The sequence below is a fragment of the Garra rufa genome, chromosome 24 (genome assembly GCF_049309525.1).
Source record: "Garra rufa chromosome 24, GarRuf1.0, whole genome shotgun sequence".
Lineage (NCBI taxonomy): Eukaryota > Metazoa > Chordata > Actinopteri > Cypriniformes > Cyprinidae > Garra > Garra rufa.
Window position 1 is genome coordinate 25,715,185 of NC_133384.1, and position 21,527 is coordinate 25,736,711.

Consider the following 21,527-nt stretch of genomic DNA (forward strand, 5'->3'; position numbering starts at 1 on the left):
ATAAAATCGTTACAAGCAGTGTCGAAATTCGAAAATGAATAGCTCTTTTAATTTGATCTGGTTTTTGCTAGTAAACTGCTTGAAATTAAAAGAAGTTTGAATCAGTCGAAGCAGTTCCAGCCTAAACAACTCTCTTAATTGATCTGTTCCTCTTTTTATAAGCTGTTTAAACGACACTGTCAGTACTCAATAGTTTGAGTAAACTGAAATTAGTTTTTTTTTTTTTTTCGTGAAATGATATGTGCTTATTAAAAGCATTTCTGAGATACATTGTTTTTCAATAATTCAAGCACTTTTTAAGTACCTCTTCAGAAATATTGCTATTTTCAAGGGTTTCCAGGTCTTAAATTTCCAAAAGTCAAATTCAAGTACTTCAAGCACTTTAAGCACCTTGTACGAACCCTGACCATAGCTTGTCGCACATAGCAAAGAGCCATTAGTGAGCTTTTTTCTCACAATTTTAACTTTTTTTTCTCGCAATTGCCTTTTTGAATTTATATTATACAGAATTGCAAAAGAAAAGTCAGAACTGTGAGATACAAAGTGGCAATTAGCTTTTTTGTCACTGTCTAAAATAAAATTACATTAAAAATGTAGGATTCACAATTGAATTTAAACCTGGAAGTAAATCAAAATTTTAGGATTTGCAAAACAACATAATATACACAATGAATAAAAAGATTCAAGAGCATTTTTACTAGTGGTCTCATGCTTTTGGATGCGAGACCAGCTCTCTTTATGAAAGATATCACTTTGTAATGTTTCGTAATGTTATCTGAACCTCTTTTTGACTGGACTATGAACAGACCTACCGCCGTCTCATTCAACCAAGCTAGAGGACGAAATCTCTCTCATCCACTGGGCTTTGTTAGATCACAATCTGATAATAAGTTGACCGCAGTGACTCATGCTCTTTTGTGTCCCTGATTCAATCTGTGAGGTCTTTGAGCAAACCAGTGGAATTATTGCAGTAGAGAGAAGCAAACTGGCAATAAGAACCACACAGACAGCCAGTCGTCCACTGGCTCCTCGCTGCCTGTTATGTAAGTTTCATGTACTATGCTGATAAGACTTGAAAAGGCAGGCTGAAAACTTATATAAAGACTCATGTAGATCTCTCAGTGCTCGACAAGCTGAGAAATACTTAGAATGGCTTTAAAAGGGGAAAATGTATATATACATACATATTTTCAAACATCAAAACTTCAGAATCTCTTGTAATAAACAGTAAATGTTCAAATATAGGACATGTACAACAACACATGCTAAAGTTCTGCTCCATCCTGCTCAAAAAATCTGATCTGAAAGTGTGTCTTTTGATTTATCTGCACGATCCGTCTTCAACAGATGTTTTGCTTAAAAGTATACTCCATCTTGTTTTCTGTAGAGCAGTTATTGTTCAGAGGCTTCAGGAAAAGTAGGGCAAGCCGTCTGTCTCTCGTGCCACCTCTGCAGGCCCCAGGGATGTGATTGTTCTCGGTGCGTGGGGGAGATCCTTGTGGGTGACAGGACACGTCTGCCTTGTGCCATCCTTCTGTTTTTCTCTCACTCTATCCGTCTTCTTATCCTGACTGGCTTTGAAATAAAATCTGATGACAATGTAAATTGTCTGATATCATGAAGCACAAGTCCTGGAGCTCACAGTTTAACAACATGTCTCTCTTGCACACGATCAGCTTGCGTTGGTGTGAAAACAGATTTTGGTCGCCTCTCTTGTCTTAAAGAGATAGTTCACCAGCAAATCCAAATTTTGTCATTATTTACTCGAGTAACTGACCCTTTACCGGGAGTTCAATAGTTGATTGACAGGTGATCTGACCAATCATAGCACAGAATCTGCCTTTTAGTCCAAGTTTTATTCTTCAACATGGAAATAAGACTATAAAGGCGAGACTTCTTTCTTGTTATTCTTCTTATTTCTTTATAACAACTAATGAACCATGTCATGTCATTCAAAACCTAAAGAACTGTATATTTTGTATATTCAATTTTAGTAAGGTAGATTGGTTAAACAAATGATTTACACAATTTACACAAAATTATTCAGGGTTTCCGCGGGGTCTTAAAAAGTCTTAAAAAGTCTAAAATTTAAAAATCAAAATTTTAGGCCTTAAAAAGTCTTAAATTCGCTGTTCTAGGTCTTAAATAATTTTACACAGGTCTTATTTTTCCGATGTCCATGTAACGCTACCTCTAATGCTCATTTAAATTCTCTTTCTGTTGTTTCCGTGGTGTTGTAGTTCTTTATTTCACTATTCCAAATATAATTTGCTGAATTTAAACTACAAATGAGACCAGCATGCAATAGCCAATCAGCTTTCTGTTATTGGCGCGAGTCTCTCTCGGATTGTACCGCAGAAGTCAAATGGATTTAACTTTTTAGCTATGAGGAAGTGCAAGTTTAGCGAAACTGGGCTTGGAAAAACTGAATATAGGGCTTGGCTAAGGCCAGTTGCTAACAACTGTAGATTTTTTTCTCCCTCTGTGGAAGTTTCTGCGTCTTCAGACAGAATCGCAGTATTTATATAACATTTATAATATATATATTTATAAATCAATAAATGTATTTAAAACATTAATCTCACTTTTAATTTTGCAGTGTAAATTATGTAATCTCACTGCTAACAGCCATTTAGAATTTATTGATAAATTCATAAAATAAATTTCAAAGGTACGCATACATTTCAAAAGTAAAAAAAAAAAAATCGCTTCAGAATTATTTTTTTTAAATCAGATATTTCTAGTGGTACTTTTATGGGGATATTTTGTGTGGAATAGTATCTGCTGATATGGAAAGTTCACTGTATATCGTAGTAATAAATTTAATTTATGACAGCCATGAAATTTTGTTTACTTTTTACATTAAACACATTAAATATCACATATGCATGTAATATAATATCTATTTCCATTACAGGTTTAGGTCTTAAATTTCATATAAGGTGGTATTAAAAAGGTCTTAAAAAGTCTTAAATTTCACTTGTTCATATCTGCAGAAACCCTGTTATTAACAACCCCCTAAATATATATCCAACCCTAATAGCCTGATCAGTCAGACATTCTGTTCTGTCAAAGTTGGCCAGGATAAGCTGCAAATTGTACTTTATACTAAGCTGTCAAACTCAAAAAAGTGTGATTTGTGCATATTCCAAGACTTCTAAAACCATATATTAGCTTTAGACCAAAACTTCAATTGTTAAGTCAATTATCCTCGCCAGAGTAGCTACAAAAATCTCTTTATTGACCAAAATTAGTAAACACAATAATTTATCATTTCTAATTAAGCTGTTATGTCAAATCACGCAAAAAGTCTGAAAATCTTATTTAATTTTGTGCTTAGAAAAACAAAGCAGTTGGCTATTATACTTCAAAAATATTCCTAAATGATAATTTTTTGGCCACATTATAAAAAAAAGTCATGCTTTTGTACATTCCAATTTTGATTATTAAAGTTAGAACTTAAGATTTTTAAAACAAAAATGAGCTAAAAAGGTAAAATTATAAGATGAAAAGGGAAAATGTCATAATTAATACCTGAAACATAAAGTTATAATTGTTACAAAATGTTGAAATTGACAGAAATATAAATAAGATGCTGCCATTTATAAGAAATGTTGTGACTAAAAATGTTGACTTATGTCATAAATATGACTTTTACCTTAATGTTATGACATTATGAGACAATTATGTTTATGATAAAATGTCAAAATTTTGAGATACTATGACAAAAATGTTTAACTTACGTCATAATTATTTATGACATTATGATTTTTAATACATGATCTCAACTTTTTATCTGACAAAGTCATAATTATGATCAGTGTTGGGGTAACGCAATACAAGTTATGCAAGTTACATAATCAGATTACTTTTTTCAAGTAACTAGTAAAGTAACATTACTTTTTCCTTTACAAGAAAATATCTTAATTACTTTTTCAAAAAAGTAACACCAGTTACGTTTGTTTCCTTTATGTATTTAATCCCATTTTATTACTATTACTAACCAAAACTTACTTTAGGTGAACATTTGTGCTTTATTTTTCTCATTGCTAAAGAGTGTTGAACTTCCTTTTCCTACAGTTCTACTGCACAGAAGTGAATTTACTTTTCTTCAGCCTTAGGCTTATTCATTTCACTTTTTGGTGTGAAAGGGCTTTTACATTTGCTAAAAATCAAAGTTTTTATATTAAAACAAGCAAACCCTGCAGAGATTTTAAAAGTAAGGCAAAAGTAATGTAACGCACACTAATTGCAAATAGCAAAAGATGCAATTTACACTTAGCGAAAGTAGCATATTTTCTAAGCGATAGGTGCTATGCTAAAACACTAAGTGCAAATAGCGATAGATTCTATTTACACTATGTAAAAACAGGAGTATTTTCTTTGCAATAATATGCTGTTTATACTACTTATACTGCAAATAGTGGCAAATATCTGCATCTTAGTATTGTAGTACATTATAAAACAGTATTCAATAATAACATATTGAATGTAAATTATAATTTTTAATAAAATTCTTAAATAGATGGGGCCAACAAAGTCTTTCCTATATCAACCCCTAACCGCTAAATGTGCGGCACGTTATTTTCCACTTCTTTAAAGTTTTATAGAAAAAAATGCCTTATTGATGTGATATGTGATATGAAAGGGAGAAGAATGAATTCAGCAAAAGGTGGATTCGAACTCGGGTTGATCGCATCAAAAAGTAATTGTTACATGCTTTACTACCTACGTCACCAAAGCTGCTTTTCAACAGGTGTCTTTTGCAATGCTGTCAACAAGGCAGAGTGTAAATAGACACTCTTTTCACTCTCTATTTCTTATGTGGTGGAAATGGGCTTTCAAAGTTTTGAAATGTGGCCGAAATTACAAAAATAATTTCATGACAAAATTATTGTTTCACTGCAGGGCACTGATATTTTAAATAAACTAGTTAGTTTTAAACTATGTTTTATAGAACTCTAATTTCTAAAAGTCAACAGGCCCAAAAGTGCAGCTATATATGTGTACACTTTTTAAATAATTCTGTTCCCTGTGTGTACCCATATAAGCTTCATAAACAAATGACAAAAAATAGCCTAGTAACACATTTACTTTATCCTGCTATGCACTGAACTGAACTGTAAGAATATTAGCATTAGAGTCCTCGCAGAAATTAGGGCCATGTGTCCTGCGTTGTGTTTCTAAAATTCCCTCCTGTTGATAACTCGAAAACAGCCCGTAAAAGCAGATTACAGGCACGTATGTGTGTGTGTGTGTGTGTGTGTGTGTGTGTGTCTGTGTGAATGTGTGAAGCTCCCTCAGGAGGCCGCCTGCTTGCTGAAGGCTCGCTTGCTCCAATCAATGTGGCAAGCCTAGGTTCTTTAGGCAGCTGGGAGATGTGCTTGCCTGGATCAATGAGCAAGCGCTGGCAGGCAGCCTGTTACCGACTGACTCTTATTAAAACAAAGCACGACTACAGAAACTGTGGAAAGAAGAAGACAAAGCAAGTTTGCGTGGGGGGGGTTAATGCCAACAAAAGAAAAAAATGGGTTAATGATCATTCTGAAAAGCTGAATGAATTACCTCAAAAGTTAGTTGAAGAACTTTGATTAGCGTTAAATGTTTGCTCAAGGGAAGCATTAACCTTCTTGTTTTTCAGAATTAATCGGGTCCTTCAGCTCTTGGCGTGGGGCCATGTGTTGATCTGGCCCCAGATGTCATTGACGTGTGTTTTCAGCAAAGGCAAGATGAAGAACTTGTCCATGTCCTGTCCAATGATGCCTGTCTGAGCAGTCCTGCAGTAGAACAGAAAGAGAGTAAGTACAATCGCTACAGAAATAAATCAATGTGTTCTTCCACTGAGCCAAGAAACATCTCCTGCCGATCAAAATGACCCAATGAGGGAAAAGAATAATCAATAATGCTCTAGAGTGTTTGTGTGAGGTGATGAACTGTGAAAATGTTTGTCATAAGAGTACAACTATGTCAATTGTCATTAATCAAATAAGAGGGATCATACAAAATGCGTGTTATTTTTTATTTAGTACTGACTTGAATGAGAGATTTCACATAAATAACATTTACATATAGTCCACAAGAAAAAATAATAGTTGAATTTATAAAAATGACCCCATTCAAAAGTTTATATACGCTTGATTTTTTTTTTTTTGTTCATGAGTCCCTTGTTTGTCCTAAACATTTTAACTGCCCACTGTTCTTCAGAAAAATCCCACAAATTATTTGGTTTTTCAGCATTTTTGTGTATTTGAACTCTTTCCAACGATGACTGTATGATTTCGAGATCCATCTTTTCACACTGAGGACAACTGAAGGACTCATATGCAACTATTACAGAAGCTACAAACGTTCACTGATGCTTCAGAAGAAAACATGATGCATCAAGAGCCGAAGGGTGAAAACTTTTTGAATTTGTAAATTTAACTTATTTTGACTTCCGGGAAACATGTAAGTATCTTCTGTAGCTTCTGAAGGACAGTTCTAAATTTAAAAAATATTATATTTAGGCAAAATAAGAAAAATGTACACATCTTCATTCTGTTTAAAAGTTTTCACCCCGTCTCCTAATGCATCGTGTTTCCTTCTGAAGCATCAGTGAACGTTTGAACCTTCTGCAATAGTTGCATATGAGTCCTCAGAGAGAAAAGATGGATCTCAAAATCATACAGTCATTGTTGGAAAGGTTTCAAATACACAAAAATGCTGAAAAACCACAGAATTTGTGGGACCTGAAGGATTTTTCTGTTCAGGAAAACAGGGACCCTGTATATCTCAGGACAGCAGTCCTCTCTTCTTGCTGGAGACATGAACACAGGTAAAACTAGAGTAGAACTAGATCATTTGTTACATTTTTCTTTCATAACCTGAACTTCTCAGTGATCTCCGTCTCTTATTTCCCCACTGGAGAGGTGCATGGAGAAAAGCACACTCTAATTACCAAAGTTTCTGACTGCTTACCCAACTTTTTTATAAGAACCTCTGAGCAGACGTTTTCGCTTTATCAGACTAGGAAACCCAGTTACACTTTTAGTCAGATGCAATGAAACTCATAAAATATAAGCTCAGTTAGAAATGGTACAACATGAACATAGGTGCTAAAATTATTCAGGTTTATCTCATGTATTTATTTTTTAATTTAATTTAAATTTTTAATTAATTTTAGTTTGTGCGCAGCATCGGACGGGATCACCTTTATTTGATCCATGCTGTAAAGCATGTGAGAAAGCAACAGTGAAGAGAAACATAGAGGGGTTGAATCAACCTCAACTGGCACTGACAGTTGCTTACCATTTTTATCGGTGGTCCATAAGCTGCCAGTCAGAGATTGTCTTGGCACCTGCTGAATTCCTGTCTGTTTCTGTCACGTTCACGTGACCTACATTTAAAATCTGCCGTGAGGCTGGATTCCCCCTCCCTCAAGAGAGAGAAAGAAAGATAGAAGAGCAAGGTAGATTAGAGATGTGCTGCTTTTGTGTTTTTGTACAACTGAGCTAGAATTTGTCTTCCTCATGTATTCTGTAGCTAAAAATATCTGCACAGTATGCCTTGAGCAACACTTATTAAGGGAAATAAGATAAAACAATTAAATTATTTAAGAGCTATTTTTACTGTATTGTGGGAAGTCGGCAGTGTATCGACAGGTTTTAAGATTACTGTTTAAGACATGCACAAATCAGCTGCCTTATGTTAAACTGTTTTCATTTTTTTTCTACATCAGTCTACACTCTAAGCACCATAATGACAAAGCAAAACCAGAATTGTCACAACTTCAAAAATGTATTTACTAAAAAAAAAAAACTGAAATAAGTAATTGCATAAGTATTCATACCCTTAACTTAGTACTTAGTACTGAAGCACCTTTACAGCCCTTTTACAGCAGTCTTTTGGGGTAAGATGCAACAAGATTTGCACATCAACATTTGGCAATTATCTGCCATTCTTCGCCTCACCTCTACACCTCCCAAGCTCTGGAGTCTGGCAGACAAGTTTCTCCAGGTTTCTCCAGAAATGTTTGATTGGGTTGAAGCCCAGGCTCTGGCTGGGCCACTCAAGGACATTCACAGAGTTGTCTATAAGCCACTCTTGCTGTGTGCTTAGGGTCATTGCCCTGTCGGAAGGTGAACCTTCTGCCCAGTCTAAGGTTCTGAATGCTCTGGACTGGGTTCTCATTAAGGCTTTCTCAATATTTTGGTGCATTAAGCTTTTCTTCTACTCTGACGAGTCCCTCAGTCCCTACCACTTAAAAACAGCCCCACAGCATGAGGCTGCTACCAGCACACTTTACTTTTGAGGTGGTAGGCTACTCTGCAGGTGATGAGCAGTGCCTGGTTTCCTTCAAACATGATGGATGGAATTGAGGTTCATCAGACCACAGAATCTTGTTTCTCAAAGTCTGAGGGTCCTTTAGGTGCTTTTTTGCAAATTCCAAATGTGTGTTTTCATGTGTCTTCACTGAGATGATTGAGTCTTGCCACACCACCATAAAGCCCAGGTTGTTGCAGTGATGTTTGTCCTTCTGTAAGTTTCTCCTATCTGCATATATGATCATGGAGCTCAACTAGAGTGACCATCAGCTTCTTGGTCACCACTCTAGCCAAGGCCCTTCTCAAAAAAATGCTCAGTTTGGCCAGGAGGCCAGCTCTAGTAAGAGTTGTGGTTGTTTCAAACTTTTTCCATTTAGAGTACATGCTTCTGTGAACGTTCAATACAGCAGAAGTTTTTCTTTAATGCAAACATTTTTTTTACTTCAGGGCTTGATGTTTGCTCTGATATGCATTTTCAGCTGTTAGACCTTTTATTAAGATCTGTGTGCCTTTCCAAATCATACCCATTCAATTGAATTTGCCACAGGTTAACTTCACTCGAAGTGTAGTAACATCTACAAGCAATATGAATGCTCCTGAGCTAAATTTCAACTGTCCCAGATAAGGGTATGAATACTTATGCAATGGAATCATTTTTATAAGTTTTTTATTTTTAATAAAGTTGTAAAGATGTTAAAAACCTGTTTTTTGCTTTTCCATTGTGAAGTATGGTTGTAGATGTAGATTGATGTGAAAAAAAAAAGTAATTTAAAGCAGTTTAGCTTAAGGCAGCAACATAACACTGACAAAAGGTGAAAAACAATTAAGGGGTATGAATACTTTCGAAAGGCACTGTAAATTAGATTCATTCAATGAGATTTTGTTACTGTATATCAGCAAAACAATAAGTTTAAAATACTCAAGACAAAATATTTTGCGTATACATATATTAAAATTGTTTTGTGTGTTAATATATCAATACATTAGAATGTTCCAGGATGAATTAAGTTTAATGAGCAGATATGAAATTCAATTCTTTCTGACTGATTAAATAACGACCAAATCGAGTCTCTGTGAGTTTTGAGTGTAAATGCATCTGGTCAAATTTGACAACTTTTAAACAAGGCTGTTAATTTCACCCGCCTTCAGATAAAATTCCATGAAAAATGTTGTTACTCACCCACATGATGTTCCAAAATCTGTGAGCTGTTATTTTTTCAGATAAACAACTTTATAGTTCATATTGATCAGGGAATGTCAGGTATCACAATCATTAACATCAAATATGAATAAAATATAAAAAAGAATAAAATAAGCAGACATGCTATACCAGAGATTACAGATGAAATGAAACATACAGATTAAGGTAAAAGTAAAGCAAGGAAACATGGACAAATTGCTGTTTCTAATGTAATATGTGTGGCTACAGTATATGTGCGTGGTTGTGTGTCCTGTGGTTGAGAGCAGTTTGTTACGGATGGTTGGTTCTCTTGTTAAGGGGGTCCACATGGGCATTCCTTGGGCACAGTGAAAGGTTTGGATGACTGACCCAATTAAAACTCGCTGCTGTTGACAGCGGTGGAGTCACTTATGCATGAGATAATCCCAATGCTCATTAACAGTACTGTGTGCAAGTGTTTGTGTGTACAGTACAGAAGGTGTGTGTGTGTGCGCGTGAAAGCTCCAGCACGTGCGGTAGATTCACGTGGTGGGGCTGCGCTCACTAGCGGTGGATCCAGGCTCGGCTGTTGCCTGGTTACCAGATTAAACCCAGAACAGGATCTTTTCAAATTGTTTTGTTTCCTTTTTCATCCCTGCAACAAGAACAAAATCCTGCAAGTTTAAGAAACGCATACGGTGCTCATATCAAGCACAGTATATGAAATGTAATTCGCAGTGACAGGTAGTAGATATCTTTAGCTTGACCTAGAATTATAGAGAATTATCAGATAGAACTGGGGAGAGTGGGATTACAAGAGAAAACGGCTGGTATTACTGAGGATCTGTTTTGAACAGAAGTGGCATTTGCAATCATTCATTTTCAAATCCCGAGGCTTTTCTGTGGTTACAGCTTGGTTAGAATATAAAGTTTGTTTGGATGATTCAGTTATAAGTTTAGTAAGCAATAATATTTAACAAGAATATACACTGCCATTCAAATGTTCGGGATCAGTAAGATTTGTAATGTTTTTTAAAGATCAACAATACAGAAAAAACTGTAATATTGTGAAATATTATTACAGTTTAAATGAATGCAGTTTTAATCACAATTTTATAATAATATGTATTTTAAAATAGTATTTATTCCTGTGATGCAAAGCTAAATTTTCATTAGTCATTACTCCAGTCTTCAGTGTCACATGACCTTCAGAAATCATTCTAATATGCTGATTTATTACTTTTATTATCAGTGCTTGAAACAGTTGTGCTGCTTATTATTTTTCTGGAATCTGTTATTCTTTTTTCTGTATTTGATGTATAAAAAGTTTAAAAGAACAGCAGAAATGTTAGAAAACAATAGAAATGTTTCTAACAATAAAGTTTTTGCCATTACTTTTTATTAATTTAACACATTGCTGAATTAAAGCATTAATTTCTTTCAAAAAAAAGAAACAACAAAAATGTACTGACCACAAACTTTTAAATGGAAGTTTATATTGTTACAAAAGATCTGTTTTTGAAATAAATTCTGTAATATCAGCATATTATACTAAACATTAATATCCCAATATATAAATTTAACAAAGCTTTATGCTTAAAACAGGTTTAGGAAAGACAACATTTAAAACAATGTACCTAATACTTAGGAATGAATTAATATCCTAATATCCAATCATTAATATTTTAATATGTGAGAATAGATTTCTTAAAATTTTTTAAGTATAAATATGACAAAACTTATTCAACAAGCTTTATAACACTTTCTATACAAAACAAAAACTTAATAAACAATATATTTTTTCTTGATTTATTAGTTAAAGTTTACTATATCAGCAGATTATTGTAAGACAATATTGTGTAAAATAAATAAAATAAAATAATAATAATAATAATAATTTATTTATTTATTTTCTCTTGTTTTTCTTTATTAATTTGAAAACGTATTATGTAATTTTATTTGAAAATGTATTATCTTAAAAAATTTGCTTCTAACCTAAATTTTATCCTGTTTAATGATACTTAACATAATATAATATTTTACTAGAAATAGTATGGCTTTATGTCTGCCACTTGTAAAATCTAGCAATTTAAATATATATTACATGCAACATTATATATTTGTGTGACCTTGGACAACAAAACCAGTCATAAGGGTCAATTTTTTTTAATATACATCATCATCCATTAATGTATGGTTTGTTAGGATAGGACAATATTTGGTTGAGATACAACTATTTGAAAATCTGCAATCTGATGGTGTAAAAAATCTAAATATTGAGAAAATCGCCTTTAAAGTTGTCCAAATGAAGTTCTTAGCAATGCATATTACTAATTAAAAATTAAGTTTTGATATATTTACAGTAGGAAATTTACAAAATATCTTCATGGAACATGATCTTAATATCCTAATAATTTCTAGCATACAAGAAAATGTGAGAATTTTGACCTATTGGCTATTGCTACAAATATACCTGTGCTACTTAAGACTGGTTTTGGTTTTGTGTTCCAGAGTCACATATCGCATACTACATGGTGTGACATATAAAAACAAAGTTTACTAAAGTTGCACAAAACCATCCAAAGTTTTCAAACTATTTGACTTTTGACTATCTTTTACTTGTGCCTTGATCTGAATATATCTGAAATGTATCTTAGTCCAAAGCTGGCTGACACAGTTTGGCCTGAGCCAAAACACACATCTACCTCCTCTCCTGCCTCTATTCTTCTCTTCCTCCCTCTCTCTGACCCTTCCACACCCACATGCACATCCATCATCGGCTGTGAGTTACCCGTGTGGAAAAAAAGCTCTCAGCTCCAGAGATTAACCAAAAAAGAAAAAAGCAAACAAACAAAAAAAGCTGTTTTCCCAGCCATCAAGAGATTCTCTGCACCACAGAAGAAAGTGGCTGCCACTATCATTCCTGCCAATTACCTCCGGCCCCGTCAGGCATCTCCAGTTTCCACGGTAACTCACGGCACCCACTTTAGATGGGATGCGCATCACCATGGTAACCTGAATCGAAGCCCGGTACCCCAGTGTCCATAGCTTGTCTTCGCAGTGACAGCGCAGACTACCCTCATTACCGAAGGGCTTGTGCTGAGGCTATGAGAACCCTTTGATCACATGACCCAATTATGGCAAATATCCAGTATGTGTGACAACCATAGACAGACTAGTTTCCTGCTGTGCACTTTAAACACAGCAGTGAATTCAGACCATGACACTGCTAAGTGTCCCAATACTGCACAAAGGTTTCAATCATGTAAAGATGTCTCAATCGACACTTCCAAGATTTTTAATGTTTTTAAAGAAGTCTCTTCTGCTCACCAAGCCTGCATTTCTTTCATCCAAAGTTACAAAGTTATTCTAATATTCTGATTTGCTGCTCAAAAAACATTTTTTTTTTTTAAAGCTGAGTAGAAGTTTTTGAGTTTTTTTTGATGAGTAGAAAGTTTGGAGGAACAACATTTATCTGAAATAGAAATCTTTTGTAAAGTTATAAATGTCTTTATCATCACTGTTGATCAATTTAAAGCATCCTTGCTAAATAAAAGTATTTATTTCTATCATTTCTTTCCCATAAAAATTATACTGACTCCAATCTTTTGAATGGTATAGTGTATATTGTTACAAAAGCTTTTTATTTCTGATAAATGCTGATCTTTGGATCTTTCTATTCTATCAAAGAATCCTGAAAATAATTACTGTTTTAAACTGTTTTATATATTGCTAGTAATAATAATAATAAAATGTTTCTTGAACAGAAAATCAGCATATTAGAATGATTTCTAAAGAATTATGTGACACTGAAAATTTTACTTTGATCACAGGAATAAATTACATTTTAAAATATATTCAAATAGAAAACAATTATTTTAAAATAGTAAAAATATTTCACAAAATTGTTGCTTTTGCTGTATTTTTAATCAAATAGATTCAGGCTTGGTGAGCAGAAGAGACTTCTTGAAAAAAAAAACGTACTGTTCAAAAACTTTTGACTGATAGTCTACATTCTAATAATATTTAGACAAAGGATGTCTGATGAACTTCACAGCTAGCTCTCTTTACAATTTTGACTAAAAAGGCAAGTTCAAAAAACCAAAGTAAAATAATATACAAAATAAGGAGCTACTGCACCACAGTACAAGAAAATATATTAAGAATTACATTCCATTTTCACCTTTATAGAACATTTTTGCAATTGTGTATGTGTACTATGTATTGCAAGATGCAATATCAAAGTCTCAGGTGTCAAAATACCCCACAGATCATTTATTATATCATTTTGATTGAGTGGAAGAGCTCTGCCTTTACAGCTTGTGCCTCAGATTGCCAAAAAAAAAAACATCTGTTTGGTTTTGATTATCACTATTGAGCTCAAATCAATTGTTTTAAAGCCATATCCACTTAAACTTCAGATACAGGGTTTTCTGAGTGCACACATCCCAAGCACACACACAGAAAATGGCTGTCACACAGTATGTGAGTACTAAACTAAGTTCTCTTTCGTGTCTTACTGCGCTTAAACGGTCAAGAAACACAAATTAGTTATGTCTGTGAAAAACAGTCGGTTATGTCTGTAAAGGCAAACAGCTGGGAAAGAAATCGCAAAAACAAGATTGTGGACGCCATTGGTGGCAACGTGAAGATTAAAGGGATGGTGATATTATAATAAGATCCCCTTACTACATCATGGAGGGAGCGAATTCTGAGCAGCTCGTTTTTTCACAAGCTTTCAGAGAAAAGCTTACCAAAATGAAGTTACTGGATTGTTCTATTTACATTTTTAGGTTTGGTAGATGCACCAGGGACCAGATTACAGCACTTAAACATGAAAAAAACTCAGTTTTTCATGATATGTCCCTCCTTGATCTTGTTGGTAATTTATAGGCATTATAGGGCTTTATAGGATTAATATTGAGAGTAGAGATATACAGCACTCTGCTAAAACAAAGCTTCCAGCATCACTTCACAGGCAGGATACTATCAAACCGTCTGCCTATAGCAACCTGCAGGGCTCTGCCTCAGGCTCCCTTGTCTTTTTCTCTCTTTCTATTACTCACACACACACACACACACACACACTGGTACTCCTATCATTACAAGGACTTTCCACAGGCATACTTTTTATACTCAGCTAATGATATCTCCTAATCCTAAACCCAAACCTCACAGAAAACCTTTTTTATTTTTAATAAAACATTGTTTAGTATGTTGATTTAGCCTGTATGTTCTCATAATGTGAAAATCTATACTATATACATACTCAAACTCTCAACATAGTGTCTTCTCTTCCTCTTAGTCAATTTATTTCTAGCAATAGCAGACATAACATAGTTAAATGCAAGTGGATACTGAAGGCAGGGAGTCAGACATTTCCTGGAAGGTTACATAACGCTCTGATCACAGACAACCATCAGCAATCTGAGATAACGGATAGGTTTTTAATTTTGTTCTTTCACTCTGTATTTTAGTCATGATACATCTATTTATAATGGTCTATCATGGTTAAAAGAATTGCTGAATTGTTACAACAATCAATTTAGACCAAGAATAAGAATAAGGTTCTGTATGTACAGTTGAAGTCAAAAGTTTACGTACACCTTACAGAATCTTCAAAACGTTAATTATTTAATCAAAATAAGAGGGATCATACAAAATGCATGTTATTGTTTATTTAGTACTCACCTAAAAAAATATTTTTCACAGAAAAGACATTCACATATAGTCCACAAGAGAAAATAATAGCTGAATTTATAAAAATGACCCCGTTCAAAAGTTTACATCCCCTTGAATCTTAATACTGTGTTTTTACCTGAATGATCAACAGCTGTGTTTTTTTGTTTTGTTCATGAGTCCCTTGTTTGTCCTGAACAGTTAAACTGTTGCTGTTCTTCAGAAAAATCCTTCAGGTCCCACAAATTCTTTGGTTTTTTAGCATTTTTGTGTATTTGAACCCTTTCCAACAATGACTGTATGATTTTGAGATCCATCTTTTCACACTAAGGACAACTGAGGGTCTCATATGTAACTATTGCAGAAGGTTCAAATGCTCACTGATGCTCCAGAAGGAAACACAATGTATTAACAGTCAGTGACTTTTTGAATTTTAAGATTAGGGTAAATTGAACTTCTGAGAAACAGTATTTTCTGTAGGTTCTGATATTTAAGCAAAATAAGACAAATGTACACACCTTCACTCTGAGCGTTCGAACCTTCTGTAATAGTTGCATATGAGTCCCTCAGTTGTCCTCAGTGTGAAAAGATGAATCTCAAAATCATACAGTCATTGCTGGAAAGTGTTCAAATACACACAAATGCTGAAAAACCAAAGAACAGTGAGCAGTTTAACTGTTCAGGAAAAAAAAAGGGACACTAAACAACTATCACAACTATCAAAAAAAACAAAGCTGTGGATTATTCAAATCTAGATTAAGAATCAAGTGTAACATGTATTTTGTATGATCCCTCTTATTTTGGTCAAATAATCAGCATTTTGCAAGTTCTGCAAGGTGTATGTTAGTATAAACGTATTAACATATCTGTTTGCTTGATAGAGATGTGAAGGTTAAAGTGTTCACATAAGCAACATTCAGATTCATGTTAGAACACGTCTGAACGAAGTTCCCTGCTGTATGAAGACGCACGAAGAGAAGCGGAACAGCAGAGAGAGTGTATAGCTATTTTTGATCACATGATGAAATATTCACTGAGCTCCTCATGATGAAATAGCTTTCATATTTTCTCTCTTCTTTTCTCCCACATGCTGCATCTTCTGCAGCTTCTCCTTTGCCTTTAAAAAAAGGGTTTCTGTCTCAAGGTTTCAATGCGTCACTCACCTCCCCATGAAAACAACTTAATTACAAAGGATTTGGGGCAAATGCCATTATTACCATACAAACACATACACATGCTTTAAGAAACATCTGTTGGAAAGTGCATTGTAATTAGAAACTGATTGCAGAGCATTCTGTGTGTTTTTGTGACTGTTGATGCCACTGTATTTGTCCGGGAACAGTCAATTGATTGGGAGCAATTTATCACGCACTGACCTCTTCCATCACACAGGCCAATATCATTTGGCATGTAAGTGGGCGGATGAAAGGCTCGCTGTCCAGAGATCCTAATGGATGAAGCATTTCAAAAAACGCCCTATAGATTTCACAGACACACTTCATGCACTATCCACAATTATATTCTGCCCTGTGTGCACCAAATAGACAGTGCTGGGAAACTACTTAGAAAGCTAATTATAAGTTTATTAGTTACTTTACAAGCTACACAGAGTTACTTAATGGGTCAGTTTGTTAATTATACAAATATTCAATCATTTGATTTAGAATTTAATCAGAGCTAGGTTTTAGTTGGCAAAAATGGTGAGAGGTTTATAACGAATGATCAATATCAATTACAATGACAGTATCAACCTTGAACAAGTACATTTATACAGTACCTTACCCTGTCAAATGGTACAACGATTTAAACTGGTGAATCTTATTTGATTCTGTTCATCGACAAGAATCATTTCACTTGACAGAACTTCTTAAATCGATTTACTTGAATGATTCAGACTTCTGATTTTTCTGTATGTGAGAAAAAAACTTTAGGACAAAACGATTCACTAGAATGATTCAGACATTCCAATTCTACATAATAAAACAGTACAAACTGTTTCAAGACCAACTGATTCACTAAGGTATTGTGCTTTCTAATGCTACCTTGTCAGAGAGAACTGACATTCCAGTACTAAACAGAGAGAGTGAGAGCCATTTGGGTCAAACCACTTCACTAGAATGAATCTCCCTTTTTTAATGTTACATATAGTCAAGCCCGAAATTATTCATACCCCTGGCAAATTCTGACTTGAAGTTACATTTATTCAACCAGCAAGTGATTTTTTTTTGACCAGAAATGACAAGGCTTCTCCTAAAAGATAATAAGACGATGTACAAAAGGCATCATTGTGGAAAAAAATATTACTTATCTTTTATTTACATTTGAACAAAAAGTGGCATGCCCAAAATTATTCATACCCCTCTCAATAATCAATAGAAAAGCCTTTATTAGCTATTACAGCAATTAAATGCTTCCTATAATTGCTGACCAGCTTTTTGCATGTCTCCACTGGTATTTTTGCCCATTCATCTTTAGCGATGAGCTCCAACTCTTTCAGGTTGGAGGGTCTCCTTGCCATCACCCTGATCTTTAGCTCCCTCCACAGATTCTCAATTGGATTTAAGTCAGGAGTCTGGCTGGGCCACTGCAAAACATTAATGTTTTTGTCTGCTAACCATTTCTTCACCACTTTTGCTGTGTGTTTTGGGTCATTGTCGTGCTGAAATGTCCACTGGTGCCCAAGGCCAAGTTTCTCTGCAGACTGCCTGATGTTGTTGTTGAGAATTTTGATGTATTGCTCCTTTTTCATGGTGCCGTTTACTGTGATTAGGTTCCCTGGTCCACCGGCTAAAAAACAAACAAACAAAACAATAGGTTCCCACCACCATGTTTGACAGTGGGGATGGTGTTCTTAGGGTTGAATGCTTCTCCTTTTTTACATCAAATGAAGGCTACATCATTGTGGCCAAACAATTCAATTTTTGTTCATCTGACCATAAAACAGAAGACCAGAATTCTTCTTCTTTGTCCAGATGAGCATTTGCAAAGGCCAAGCGGGCTTTTGTATGCCATATCTGGAGAAGTGGTGTCCTCCTTGGTCTGCCTCCGTGGAACCCAGCGGTGTGCAGTGTCTGTGGACTGTCTGCCTTGAGATGTTGCCACCAGCAGAGCCCAGATTCATCAGGATGGCCTTGGTGGTGATCCCTGGCCAGCACAGGTGTCACTTTTGGCTTCCGACCACGTCCTCTGAGATTTTTCACAGTGCGGAACGTCTTGTATTTTTTAATAATACTTTTCACTGTAGCCACTGGAACTTCAAAACATTTAGATATGGTCTTATAGCCCTTTCCTGACTTGTGAGCAGCCACAATGCGCAGCCTCTGTTTTTCACCTGTTGAGTTGATTAAAACAACTGTTCCCAATGAATCATGGTAATAAGGATGCTTTAGAACAGCTTGGACTATTTGGAATGGTATTGGATTTTCCCATAGACTGTGACAGTTAGCAAAGGGTATGAATAATTTTGGACATGCCACTTTTTGTTCAAATGTAAATAAAAGCTGAGAAATATTTTTTTCCACAATGATGCCTCTTGTACATCGTCTTATTATCTTTTGGGAGAAGCCTGTGTCATTTCCGGTCAAAAAAAAACTTGCTGGTTGAATAAAAGTAACTTTAAGTCAGAATTTGCCAGGGGTATGAATAATTTCGGGCTTGACTGTATATGAGAGGGATCCATTTAGATTGAACCGATTTATTAAAATGAATCGCACATTCAATCGCAACTTGATGAAAGAGTGAGAATAATTTAAGATGAAACAACTCATTAGAATAAATCTGAAGTTCTAATGCTACATATGTGAGAAAGAACCCTTTAGGACGAACTGATTCACTAGAATAAATCAAAAATTTCAACGAACCGATTCTTTAAAATGAATAAAATTTTCTAATGCTACATATGTGAGAGAGAAACATTTAGGGGGAAAAAAAAATTCACTAGAATGAATCTCACATCTTAATGAAACGATTCACCTGAATAAATCCGACTTTACAATGCACCATGTAAGGAAGAATCACTTAGGATGAACTTATTCACTAGAATAATGAGAGAACCAGTTCACTAGAATGTATCAGACTTTCTAGTGTTACATAGGCCTATGTGAAAGAGAACAGTTTAGGGTGAATTGATTCAGACTAGAATGAATCAGACTTTCTAATGCTACTTATGAGCATTATACAAACAAATGTGAGCAGCTGTGCAGAGCTATAAGAGTTCATCAGACACGTCGACGGTTCGGTTCAGTCAGAGGCAGTTGTTTGTGAAGAGAGCGGGCGGCTTTTGTGTCAAACTAAAGGATGTGACTGCGGGGTGGAAGAGAACATAACGATGAACTGAGACGAAGAGGAGGAGGAGGTGTGCAAAGAATTGGTGGGATGTTTATTGTTTTTGTGCATCGTAGGCAGTGAAAAGACCCTGATGGCCGCGGTAAAAGCACAGTGATGGCGTGCGTGTGGGTTCAACTGTGTTTGTGAGTGACAGCTGAGGGACGGAAGAATCACAGACTTACATAACCTTGTTAGCGTGTAAATGACTTGGCATTACGCCTCCGACAAAAATGTCATCTTAGGGATGAGAGGTTTTATTCCAGGGAGCCACCAGACTATTATCACTCATACAGCACTCGAAATACTCGGCCACTGCAATCCAGAGTCGAACAGAAAAGTTGTTACGTGATTCTCTCCAGCCATGTGTGTTCTTAGAAACAGCTTGCTGCTTCTACTTAGCAGACTAAAAGTTTATCTTGTTACCCAAAATTTGTTATGCACAAGTCTTACGGCCAGAAGATTTATTTTTAAAAAAATCGCAATCATTATTTTTGTATAATTTTTCTCTAAACCTCCTTAAAACAAGATTAATTTACTTGAGATGAAAAATGTATAAGATCTTTATAGAAGTCGCTTCCGCCACAAAATAAACAATAACAAAAAGTAATAGTGACTTTTATCTTACAATCTGACATTTTTATTAGAACGGCATGATACTAACTTGCAATTCAGACTTTTTTTATTCAGAATTGTAAGATATGAACACAATAGCGAGTTTTTTCTCAGAATTCTGAAAGTATATCTCCCAATTCTGACTTTATAACACGCAATTGTGAGTTAAGTCAGAATTGTGAGATATAAACTTAATTTTGAGAGCATATTAGTCTTTTTCTCATAATTACAAGTTTATATCTCATAATACTAAGAAAAAAGTCAGAATTGTGAGAGAAAAAAAAATCTGAATTGTGAGATGCAAACTTAAAATTGCAAAGAAAAAGAACTGTGAGATACAAACTCGCATTTGTGACCCTGGACCACAAAACCAGTCTTAAGTCGCTGGGGTATATTTGTAGCAATAGCCAAAAATACATTGCATGGGTCAAAATTTTTGATTTTTCTTTTATGCCAAAAATCATTAAGAAATTAAGTAAAGTTCATGTTCCATGAAGATTTTTTTGTAAAATTCCTACTGTAAACATATCAAAATGTAATTTTTGATTTGTAACATGCATTGTTAAGAACCTAATTTGGACAACTTTAAAGGTGATTTTCTCAGTCTTTTTGATTTTTTTGCATCCTCAGATTTCTGATTTCAAATAGATGTATCTCAGCCAAATATTGTCCTGTCCTAACAAACCATACATCAATAGAAAGCTTATTTATTGAGCTTTCATATGATGTATAAATCTCAGTTTTGTCAAATTTAACCTTATGACTGGTTTTGTCGTCCAGGGTCACATTTGCTAATCTGAATTCAGTTTTTATTTCACAATTCTGACTTTGTTTCTCGTAATTGCGAGTTTATATCCTGCTATTCTGACTTTATAACTCGCAATTGAGTTTTTATCTCACAATTCTGACTTTATTTCTTGGAATTGTGAGTTTATAACTCAGAAGTCTGAAAAAAGTCAGAATTGCAAGTTTGTGTTGCGCAATTATCAAAAAAAAAAAAAAAAACCATCAGAATTGCAAGATGTAAACTCGCAATTGTGAGAAAAAACTCAGAATTGTGAGATATAAACTCAAAATTGTAAAAAAAAAAGGTGTAAGATACAAACGCATTTGCGAGAATAAAAGTCTAAATTACAAGTTTTTATTTCGCAATTCTGACTTTATTTCTCGCAATTGCGAGTTTATATCACGCTATTCTGACTTTATAACTCGCAATTATGAGTTTTTATCTCACAATTCTGACTTTATTTCTCACAATCCCGAGTTTATATTCCAGTATTCTAACTTTATAACTTGCAGTTATTAGTTTTTATCTTGCGCTTCTGATTTCATAACACGCAATTGCAAGTTATGTTAAAATTGTGAGATATAAACTCTGAGAACATATCAGTTTTTTTCTTGCAATTGCGAGTTTATATGTCACAATTCTAATAAAAAAAGGCAGAATT